The sequence below is a fragment of the Pinus tabuliformis genome, chromosome 6 (assembly GCF_031772625.1).
Source record: "Pinus tabuliformis cultivar Carrire ecotype Pingquan chromosome 6, CPIR1, whole genome shotgun sequence".
Lineage (NCBI taxonomy): Eukaryota > Viridiplantae > Streptophyta > Pinopsida > Pinales > Pinaceae > Pinus > Pinus tabuliformis.
This window is the reverse complement of record NC_142292.1, coordinates 1,284,030,989-1,284,043,077: the sequence shown is the minus strand read 5'-3', so window position 1 is coordinate 1,284,043,077 and position 12,089 is coordinate 1,284,030,989.

Here is a 12,089-nt window from a genome sequence, read left to right as displayed (position 1 = left end):
TGCCTCTTCTGCATTGCTGTGTATCCCTGTGGGAAACTGCCTGTTGTTAGTAAAGTAGCAATTTCCTCTAGGTAATCAGGTATGGCTTCTACCCTGAATAGATCAGCATCAGGTAACTGATCATCTATTGCCTTGTCATTCTCCCCTGTTTCTAGGCAACACAAGTGATCTAGGCCTACATTCAATCTGCCTGGCTTAACAACCACCTCAAACATGAATTCTTGAAAATGTAATAGCCACCTGCATATTCTTCCTTCTAGTACCAGCTTGTTTACTAGGTACTTCAGTGCATAATGGTCTGTGAAAAATTTGAATGGCACACCTAGCAGGTAGTGCCTAAACTTTTGGAGAGAGTAGACCATTGCTAGAGCTTCCCATTCTATTGTTGTGTAGTTTTTTTCCACCATGGAGATCTTTCTGCTTGCGTAGTATACTGGATGATCCATCTTCTCACCTAGTTGTGCTAGGACTGCTCCTAGTGCTATTCCAGATGCATCGATGTGTACATGGAACATTTTGTTCCAGTCGGGGTACACCAATATGGGGGCACTTACTAACCTTTCTTTCAGTTTGTTTAGTGCTGCTTGACAATCAGTTGTCCAGATGAATTCCTCCGTCTTCTTTAGCAATTTCTCCATTGGGGCTGTTATGGTTGTGTAGTTTCTGATGAACCTTCTGTAGTACCTCGTATGGCCTAGAGTTGCTCTTAGTTGCTTCACATTGCGGGGTGGTTCCATGTGGACGATTGCTGCTATTTTGGTAGGGTCCATGCAGACTCCATCCTTGCAAACAATATGGCCTAGCAACATTCCAAAGGGAACTACGAAAATGCATTTTTTTAGTTTAAAGAGATCTGAAACTATCTCCATCTTTCAAACATTACTCTCAATAGACTGGTATTCTTCTTCAGCAGGCTATATATTGTCTAGTCGTCCATGTAGACTTTTAGGAACTTATGAATGTAATCTCGAAACACGACCATTACTACACTTGAAAAGACTACTAGCGCATTTTTTAACATGAATGGCATTACATTCTATGCGTACGACCCCCACTCCATCATGAAAGTTGTTTTCCTTTTATTTTCTTCGGCTATTTGGACCTGGTGGTAACCTGAGAATCCATCTATGAATGAGTATGCCTCGTTCCCCACAACATTGTCTAGGACTTCATTGCTGAAAGGTGTGGGGAATGGGTCATGCATGCATGCATTTTTCATGCTTCTGTAGTCGACGCATACTCTAATCTCGGTCACATATTTCTTGTTCTGAATAACTATAGGGCTTATCGAGTCAGCTTCATCGACCGGAAATATGATTCTTGCATCCAACATTTTGTCAATCTCCCTTTTAACTTTCTCTTTGACCCTTGGGTTCAATCGGTATGGTTTGTGCTTCACTGGTCAGACCCCTGTTTTTAGAACAATTTTCATCTCTCCCAAGTTACCTTTTATCCCCTTGAGTTCTACTACCGAAGCTGGGAACAAGTCCTAGTATTCCTGTAATAAATCAAAAATTTCTTTGGTGGTCTATTTGTCCCAGTAGTCTCCCACTGATGCTATCTTGGGCTTATCTTTTGTCCCTACATTCTATTTTCTCAGCTTCACTGGTAGGAGATGGGCACCTTCCATCAAGGGATTCTCTCAAATCCCCCTTTCTCCTTCTGTTTCTTCAAAGGTTAGGTGTCTACTCCCTTCCAATCCATATTCTTCTGGTTCTGCATCAATTTTTTCGCAGGTCACAAATCCTGGCGATTCCATATTATACAAGCATTGCAAAACGTTTTCTTTGTGCTCCCCTTCAACTAGCATCTCTGGGGTGAAAAAAACCCCTTTCACTACTTGAAATACTTTTGTCATTTGTGCTTCACTACTTTTGAATGAAAAATCGCCAATGAACTATGCTTTCAAGGCATCCCAAGCAGACGTTCGTCATCATAGTTCTTCCTAGATGTACCAATCCTGGGGAATGGCGCTAAGGGTGTGTATAAAAGGATGCACCCACAAGTCCTTTGGCATCCCCCAGCTTTCCTAGTTGGCCGAGCACTCTTTGATATGCTCCTCAGGACTCGAATTCCTTGTGTATTATTTTTCGTCTGGTGGCTAATCTTATTTCTTGCTGAACCTCTCCTTCATTGCTCATTTGGCATCCTTCAGTATTTTAATATTTGGAAATGAGCTTTCCACCACATTACCGGTGTTGCCATGAGCGCAATGTCCAGTAAGGGAATTCTCTGGTTTTTCAGTACATCTTGATCCATCTTGTCCAGGAACTAATTTATTGGTTCAAGGCCACAGTAATTCGGGTTGTCGCCCTTTCTTATGTCTCCCCATGTTACTCGGCTTATCATTACAAATTTTTTGGTTGTCAGTTCATACTCACCTTGCTACCATGCATCCCATGCAGCTTCTGAACCAGCTTCTGAACTTTGGATGCTCCTCCAGTTAACTAATCCTCTAGTTGTGGGATTTATGTAGTCCTCCCTCTTTCCTGCCATGAGTGTATACAACTGATCTAACATCCTTGGTTCCTCCCTGTCATCTATTGGCTCTGTAAACCTGGGTCCTTGGTAAGGGTCCAATGGCTGAATCACCCATAGTCCTTCTTCTTCAAAGATCATTAGTTCCTTCTTCAAATCTATGACAACATAGTTCTCGTATGCCCAGTCAATCCCCAAGAGTACTGGATACAGGTCTTTATCCCCCATAATGTCTATTACTTCAAACTCACTGTGTGTTTTCACTCCCGCCACATCAACCTCTACATTCTCCAATCTCCCAATAGGCAATATACAATACTCATTTTCCATTCTCAATTGAATTGGTGAATACTTCAGCTATGGCTTCCCCATTGCCTCCCAGGTCTTTCGGGGTAGGATGTTTACATCCGACCCTAGATCTAGCATGGTGTCCCTTATGTGGAATCCTGCCACCTGCGCGTTGATTCAGAACTCCTTCCCACTTCTTTTCTTATTTCGCTTCACTCTCCTAGAGGCTTTTTCTTACCAGGCTTCGCATGGTTGTCCCATGTCCTCTCGTTCTGCAGATACTATAGCCTTTAAGCTTTTCCACAATTCCTTTAGCATGGCCTCATCTTCAACAAATTTTAAGAACAGTTTAAACCATTCCCCAATGGGCTAGGCAGGAACGAGCCCATAGACTTGCGGTCTTCGGGTGTCCCTATATTCAGTCATTCCCTCAAACAATTTGGCTACTTCTTGATAATACTACTTTTGGCACTCGGGCTGATATGGCTTTCATGGTGACGCCGCTTTGACGATCACGGAGGGTTCCTCGACGTAGCGATCTCCCCCTGTCTTCTTCCCTCCTTGGGTGACTATATTAATATTTGTTGCAGGGAAACCCTTGTTAGTCTGAGGCTCGAAATTCACTAGGTTGGCCCGCCACTGTCTGTTTCTCTCTTCCCATTTCACAATGAGCTCTGGGCAATCTTCTGTCGCATGGGTGTTAACTCTACATTGCAAACACCATGGTCTTCTCAAGAGTGGACATTCCCTTGCGACATGTCCTTCCTGATCGTAATTGTAGCATCTTAAGGGTCCCCTGCCCCCCATTCTTCCTCCGCATCTGTTTCCTCCTCACCCCCCTTGACTCGCTTCATTGACCCTGAATGTGGATCTATCCAGCCTTTCTGCCAGAGCATCCAACGCTCGGCACTGATCGGTGTGATGAGTGGTCGATGTGCAAAACTCACAGTAGTTGTTATTGGGGACATTGGAGTACTTTTGTAGAACTGGACACATACGCGACAGATGTCCATACGTTCTACAAATCTTGCAAAAGTTTGCGTTATTCCTTCCTGGGAAGGGTCCTTGCGCTCTGATTGCTGCAACTCCTACAGTGGGAGTGGTTCCAGATGATCCCACCACCCTCCAATTTGGTTAATACCCCACAGTAGTGGGCACTCTGTCACAACACGCCCTTCCACTAGGCAATAGGTGCACCAAATGTTAGGCCTGGCTAGTCATATGGGCTGGAGGTCTCTTAGCTTCTCGGTCAGATTCGTGATCTAGCTTTATAAGCCCGTGATTGCTGGATCTTGCAGACTCGTTCCTCCCTGGTATTCATGGGGATACCCTTCCATTTCTTCTATCTGAGATGCTTTCTCTAACGCATCTTGCAAGGTTCCTATCTTCTATTGTGTCAGCGGTGTCTTGGTCAGGGGTAAGAGTGCCTTGATGAACCAGTCCCACTGGTGGTTCGGGTCTAGGGTGTAGTTTAGCTTGGAAATGGAATCCTTAAACCTTTGCATGAGCTCCCAAGCAGTCTCACCCTCCCTTTGCTTAATTTCCCACAAATCTAACAGCGCTCGCTAATTTGTTTGCAGTACCTTGATTCCTGTACAAATCCCATCTTAATATCATCTATGGTTGGGTTCTGGTTTTGTTTTGCCCACTTTATGAACTAGCACAGAGCTGGTTCTCTTAGCGTGGTTTGGAATTCCACCGCCCGAACATTATTTGGAGTCTGACAAGCCCTCCAGATGGCTTCCCAGAGGTACCAGTGTTGCTCCACATCCTCGTTCCCCTTTCCTGCAAACTCTGGGTATGTAGTAAATGATCCCACCATACTGCACTAAGTATTACCTAATAGCACAAAACCTTTGGTTCTCGACTGTAGGGATCCTCGTAGTCCCAAGTTACTACTATAGTTGGTTCTTGTATTACTTCCAATATTGAGACAAGTTCTGTATTTCTTTGGTGCACTGTATACTCGCGCTGCTTTGGCTAAGTTAAGGATGAATTCTTCTGGTTTGTGATAAGGTACCAGGGGAAGGTTGGGGAAAACACCACTCACATTTCAGGGTTGGGGTTGCTGAACCTTGGTGGATGCCTATTCTTCGTCAAATAACCTCCTCATTCCATCACCCACATTGTCGTCATATTCATGCTAACATGGGTGTTGATCTTGTGGTCTTTCTTCAACAACTTTTAGGGAGAATCCCCCATCCGCTCCCTGTTACGATTCCCAATCCGCAACATTTCGAGACAATCCTCCCCCTGTTTCGTGTTGTGATCCTATTTCTACAAGGAATGCCCTTCCTCCTCTTCCTGATTCCAGCATCCCTTCTTCCCATGTCCAAGTTTCCTAGCATCATCCTTTCCCTTCATCTCAACCCAGGGTTTTCTCCTCACCACTCCTATTTGGCGGGACCCTCTCATTCCTTCTCCTAGGGCCCGAGCTGCTCTTGCCTGCCACTTGTCCGTTAGCAACGCCCTCCTCTATGCTCTAACATCCCTAGCTCTCTTCAATCCTTCTACATCCTTCCCCTCACAACGTCCCTATCTCCTTTTGGGCAGCATTTTCCGCTTTAGTTATTTCCCCCAATACTAGGGTTTTACGCTTCCATTCCAACAGTGGGTAAAGATAGTAGTCCCTCTTCTACCAGAAACATCTTAATTCATGTTGGAACTTTCCCTATAAATTTCCCCCTTACCCTAGAGTTGAACACTACCTCTGCCTTTGAGTAGAATTGATAGCTTTTTGCAGCAAACTCAACCATGTATCCCTCCACCATAGTCCTTACCCAGAATTCAACTGCTCTTGTCCACTCATTATCCAACTATTGTAGTATTGCAGTGTCAAACGAAGTCCAACTATGGTGGGTTGTCGCCGATCCACTCGATGGACTTTTCCTCTTCAGTTCCCTCAACCAATTATACAGGTCTTTAGGGAACTTGCACCAAAAAATTTCATACTAGTCGTCTGAGCTATTAGCGTATAAAATTTCCAAATGCACCTTGCCGATCGGTTGATTCCTATGGGTAGCTCTTTCTGCCACAAATTGGTCTACTTTGTGGTTCCACTAGTTTCCAATCTCTCTTTTAAACACCCTCGACACCATATTTTGAACCAGTTCTCCTAACTTCAGGTCCTAGCAATGGAACCATTTGTTGGCTTGTAAGAATAATCAGGGAAAAGAGCCCAGGTTCAGGCACAGAGGCCAATAATGGTCAGTTGTAGTCTAGGATAGCGATGGCATTTTCACCTCACCTTGAAGGGGAAGGAGTCTCACCGGAAGCATGCCATGACCAAAGGGGATAAGGGTTCAGCATGGGGTCGAGAGAATAACAATTGAGCACAGGTGATCATACACATATGCGTCCATAGTACATGAAACAAAGATAGTGATACCCTAAACTCATACACATGGATCCATCATGAATAACACAAAACTAACAACATTCTAGTATCAATCTAGTAATCACCATCTTCATGCAATAAGTAGACTATTTAAAATTTTAATAAGTCCACACAACATGATACACAATACATTATAAGTCTCAACAACCATCAACTTTGATTACATTAAATCAATAGGACAGAGTACATCATAACTCGACATCTTTCCATACACAATACATAGAATACCCAGCTTAGCAGCTCGGGTCAGATCGGCTTCGCAATCTAGTTCCTCGGGTCTCGCTATTCCTACTTCGGTCTCTGCATCTGCATACCTCCTCAGCAACCAAGTCCTCCTGCATCTAGAAGGTTCAACAACAACCCCTTCCTTTCTATTCTTCCCCTTTTTATATCCTTCTCGGCTGCCTGAACTTCCAGTTCTTGCTCATCTGCTTGCTCCCTTGGTTGCTTCTATGCCTTCCCATGTCCTCGGCTGCCTTTGCCTTCCACTGCCGCTTTTCCATCACTCCCCCGCAACTACTCGTTCCACCACCCAATCATTGCTGCAATTCATCCTTTTTTGCCCTAGTGTTGGTTAAAACTAGTCAAAACTATTGAAATTCCCACTCTAGATCAACAGATTATGCAATATACTAAAGCAAAATACAAGATCTACTTCTACAACAAACTTTTCGGAAGCTTGATCAAATATGAGAAAGATCAATTAGAACACATATAGCTGAGAATGAGAAATCAATCACACATGAACACGGAAGAATAACCCGAGGAAAGCCTTAGCCTAAAACCCCAATCTCTGTATTATCATACAAGTGGAAATATGTTCGAGTTACAAAAAGAATTAGCTCACAAGCTATCCTACTCTCTCTGCAATCAAACAATACATCTCACAAAATGAGTAGACACAAGATATGCCTTCCATCAGCCCTCCAAGCCTCCTATTTCCTTGCGCAGTTTTTCTTAGGGTCCAATGATGCCACCTGTGTGATTGGCCTCATCACACACTCACTAAACTGAAGAAGTAACTACACAATCTCCAAGGAAAGAATTCCTTCTGCATGCAAGAGATATTCACAATGGAATATTCCTGCAACTGATAGTACATTTTCCCTCCATCTGATATCAATTGGGTCTCTATCTAGACTAACATGCATGACTTATTTATGAGAGAATATTCAGTTATCTGAAGTGCAGCAGTTACATGCATGCATGCATTAACTAACTGAACTCACAATTAGTTCAACAAACTCTTTGAACTAATCTAACTAGACTTGACTCAGTTAACTGAGCTAACTAATTACAACTTAATATTAAAACTTACCCTTATATCTTTAATTGATGGATAAATTCCTCAATCAATGGAGAAACTGTTGCATGTCTTCACATAGACTTCATGTTTGATTTTCTATAACTAATTAACTCAAGATGAATTAATTAATTATTTTACAAACAACTGCTAAGATCAAATTCGAATTTTTACTTCTCTATTTTAGTTCAAGGACTAACTAAAATAGGAAGATATCCCAAAATGCTATTTATAGCAGTGCTAAATTTAGCACTTCTATATTTAGCATTTCTTGTTGCTATTTTCAAAACTCCCTCTCAACAAGAAAGGGATTATCAATAACCCCAATCCTGTCTCTGTGGAACTCGAACTTGCATTTTGACAATTCCTTTGTCAAAATATCTACATCCTGTTCCTCAGTCGAAACATACAGCAACAACATGATCCTCTTGACCACACAGTATCGAATATGGTGATACTAGATATCAATGCACTTGGACCTATCATGAAAAACTGGATTCTCAGAGAGTTGATAAAACTCTAATTATCGCAGTAGATCACAGTTGGATCCATCCTCTAACCAAACAATCCCACTAGAATCTTCTACATCCAAATGGCCTCACATGCAGCCTGACTAGCAGCCATGTATTCAACATCTACTGAGCTAAGTGCAACTAACCTCTATTTCCTGTTGTACCAGGAAACTACAGCTGAACGAAGGTTGAAGATTCCTCCAGAAGTGCTCTTCTGGTCAGATGGACTCCTTGCCCAATCCGCATCTGTGAAGCCCTAAAGCTTCACTTCCTCTGTTTGTCTGTACCACAATCCAAACTGAGATGTGCCTCTGAGGTATCTCAGCACATGCTTCGTTGCCTTCCAAAATAGCTTGGTAGGTTGAACCATAGCTTGACTCAACTGGTTCACCGCAAAGCATAAGTCTAGTCGTGTGTTCACCAGATACATAAGTGAACCCAAAAGTTGTCGATAAACAGTAGTAGTTACTACCTCACCTGAAGTAGCATCCTCCTTTCTCCAGTTCCCAGCTAGAGGAGTCTGCATGGGCTTGCACTTATCCATGTGAAATCGCCTGAGTATCTCATTGGCATACTTTCCTTGAGACACAGATACTTCACCATATTTCTCCCACACCTCCATGCCTAGAAAGTAGTGCATAAGACCCATGTCTTTCATTTCAAACTCTCTTGTAAGGTCCTCCTTGCAAGATTGGATCAGCTGATCATCACTTGACAAAATTGGAACATTCACATAAAGAACAATGATCAATGGCTTACCTTCTACCATGATGTGGTAAAGGTTTCCATCTACTTCACTCTTAGTGAAGCCCAACCTGGTGAAATAGTTGTCAATCCCGGTGTACCAAGCACAGGGTGCTTGCTTCAGCCCATACAGATCCCTCTTGAGTCAACACACATAAGACTCATGATCGAAGGTCTCGAAACCCTCTAGCTGCTCAATAGACACCTCCTCCTCAATCTTCCCATTGAGGAATGTTGTCTTCACATCCATCTAATGGATCTTCCAACCCATCTGAGCTGATAGTACCAACATCAATCTGACAGATGAGTACCTTGCTACAGGAGAAAAGGTCTCATCGTAGTCAATCCCCTCAACCTGTGAGAAACCTCGGGAAACAAACCTTGCCTTATGTATCTCACCACTGCCATCAGTTGCTTGTTTTACCTTGTAAAGCCATCTGGAACTCACCACTGACATGCCCTGAGGTCTTGGGACAACATCCCACACACTGTCCAAAATGATAGAGTCATACTCCTCTACCATTGCATCAACTCAGACTGGTCGCTGCACTGCCTCCTTGAATGAAGAAGGTTCAGACTCTACACACTCCCCAACCAGGGCCATGTACCCAGTGTACTGCTTAGTCGACCTCCTCTATCTGCGCTGAGAAGATGGTTCTCCCACATTCTCCCACGCATCCAACATCAACTTGTCACCTTCCCTTGACTATTTTCGCCCATCTCTAGAAGTCTCAGCATGAGTGGATGTCTCCACTCCCAGATCCTTTGCATGTGGTTGCTTCGCATCAATATGAGGCTCCTCCTCCTTAGGAACTGAAATTTCCTCCTCTACATGCAACTTGAGCTCCCTCTCAAGTGATACTCACATGGCTTTCTACTCATTGAACTTTAGATCCCTGCGTACCACTGTCCTCTTACTGGTAGGCAAGTACAGCCGATACTTGTGGGGTGTATCCATGTATCTCACAAGTATTCCCAAATCAGCTGTTGGATCTAGCTTCTTTTGGGCATCTTTGGTCACATGACAATAACTGATGATCCAAAGATTCAGAAGTGACTCACATCTGGTCGCTTCCCGGAAAATGCCTCCATAGGTGTCTTCATTCCCAATATACGGTGTGAGCTTTTGTTCTGCAAGTATACTGCTGTATTGCATGCTTCAACCCACAAATGCAGTGGTCGGCTTTGGTCATGCAACATCACTCGAGCTGCTCCCACAATCGATCTATTCTTCCTTTCGGCCACCCCATTTTGTTGTGGGTTATGGGGTGCTTTCAATTCCTGTTTAATTCCTTTTGCAGCGCAGAAGTCTTTAAACTGTTGGGAGACATACTCTCCACCATTGTCGCTATGCAAGGCTTTTATTTTATTTCTAGATTCTTTCTCTACTAAGGATTTAAACTTACAAAACCTAAAGAAGGTCTGATCCTTCTTTTGTATAAATTAGATCCAGCATCTACAAGAAAAATCATCAATAAAAATAACATAGTAACTTTGTTTAGTGGTGGAGGCTGTAGAGAATGGTCCACAAACATCTGAGTGAACTCGCTCTAGGATTGCTCCAGCTTTATTGTCTCGATCTGGAAAGGAAGATTTCGCATACTTAACCAAGGTACAACCTTTGCATGTATTTGTTTGCTCTAGTTTTCCCTTGGGAAGTCTAGTCAAAATTTGTTGCATGTTCTTCAGGGCTCCATGGTGCAAGTGGCACAGTCTTCTATGCCATAGCTCGCCAACATCTTGGCTCTGCACCATCTCAACTTTGGAACTCAATGCAACACAATTTTCTACCTCTAGCTTATAGAGATTCTTTACTTGAATCCCAATTCGCTTGGTTTATCTAGTGTTGATATGCCTCAGGAATACCTTTCCTTTAATAAAGACTACATCATAGCCTTTATCTTCTAGCATAGAAACAGACACAAAATTCTTCTTCAGGCCTGGTACATACGTTACATCAGTCAGGGTGAGAGGAGCTCCATGCTCCCTCTGAAACATAACCATACCTTCACCTGAAACATGGTACTTTCCATCATCACCCATCTCGATCTGCATTTGGAGATCCTTCTCCTCCAAGGTACTGAAAATATTCTTATCACATGACATTTGGAATGAAGCTCCACTGTCCAAGTACCACACACATCCCACCATGGATGAAACCATGCATGCGATAAGAGAGAAATCCAACTCAAACTGTGAGGCCAGTTCCTCACCATCAGATCCCTTCGAGGAACCGTTCTTGGATTTCTTCTGTGGACAATTTGTAGCATAATGGCCAACTTCATGACAATGAAAGCATCACACTTTTGATTTTTCAAACTTCTTCCCACCATGGGAAGAACTAGATTTCGGATGGGACGCCTTCCCTTTCCCTTTCCTCACCTTACTCACTAAGGCTAGATTTTCCTCATCATCTTGCTTTGATGAGGATCCATCTATGGTGCTTCTTCTTACCTCCTCCTGCATCAGATCTGACCAAAGTCATTCCCAATCTAGTAGTTTTTCTCTTCCATTAACCAATTCTTGGTAGTTTTGCCAGCTCTTAGGAAGACCGAGGAGTGCAAGGCTCACCATGTCATCATCAGCAGTCGTGATCCCCACACTTCCAAGCTTGTCCCTACAGGTGGTGAGCTTGTTCAGATATATAGAGATCATGTTTCCCTTTTCACACTTGATTTTCCGAAGCTTGTCTTTTAGCACCAGCTTCTTATGATCGTTGATGTTCTGATATAGATCTTTCAATGTTTTCCACATCAAAAATGGTGTCGCCTTCCCATGGAGGCTCGAGACAATGTTGTCTTAAACTCCCTCCAGGAGGATTCTCCTTGCTCTAGCCACACATTTCTTCCATTCCACCAATTCTGTAGCATCAAATGCTATTGGCTTGGGGACTTCTTGATCAATGAAGTCCTTTAGACCGTTATCCTCTAATACTTCTTCCATGCGATCCTTCTAGGCTATATAATTCGAGCTGCCATCAAGGGCATACTTGAGTCTTAAACCGTTGAATGCCATTGGTGAAATTGAGATGTGATAAGAACTCGATTTCTATATTCAGGAACCTCAAACTTCAAACTTCTCCCTTCTTGTATACAGTTCTTCACTTTGATCGCCTTTGCTCTGATTCCATGTAGAAATTCCCACTGTAGATCAACAAATTATGTAATATACTAAAGCAAAATACAAGATCTAATTCTACAACAAACCTTGAGGAAGCTTAATTGAATACGAGCAAGATCAATTAGAACACATATAACTGAGAATGAGAAATCAATCACACATGAACACAAAAGAATAACCTGAGGAAATCCTTAGCCTAAAACCCCAATCTTTGTATTATCATACAAGTGGAATTATGTTCGAGTTA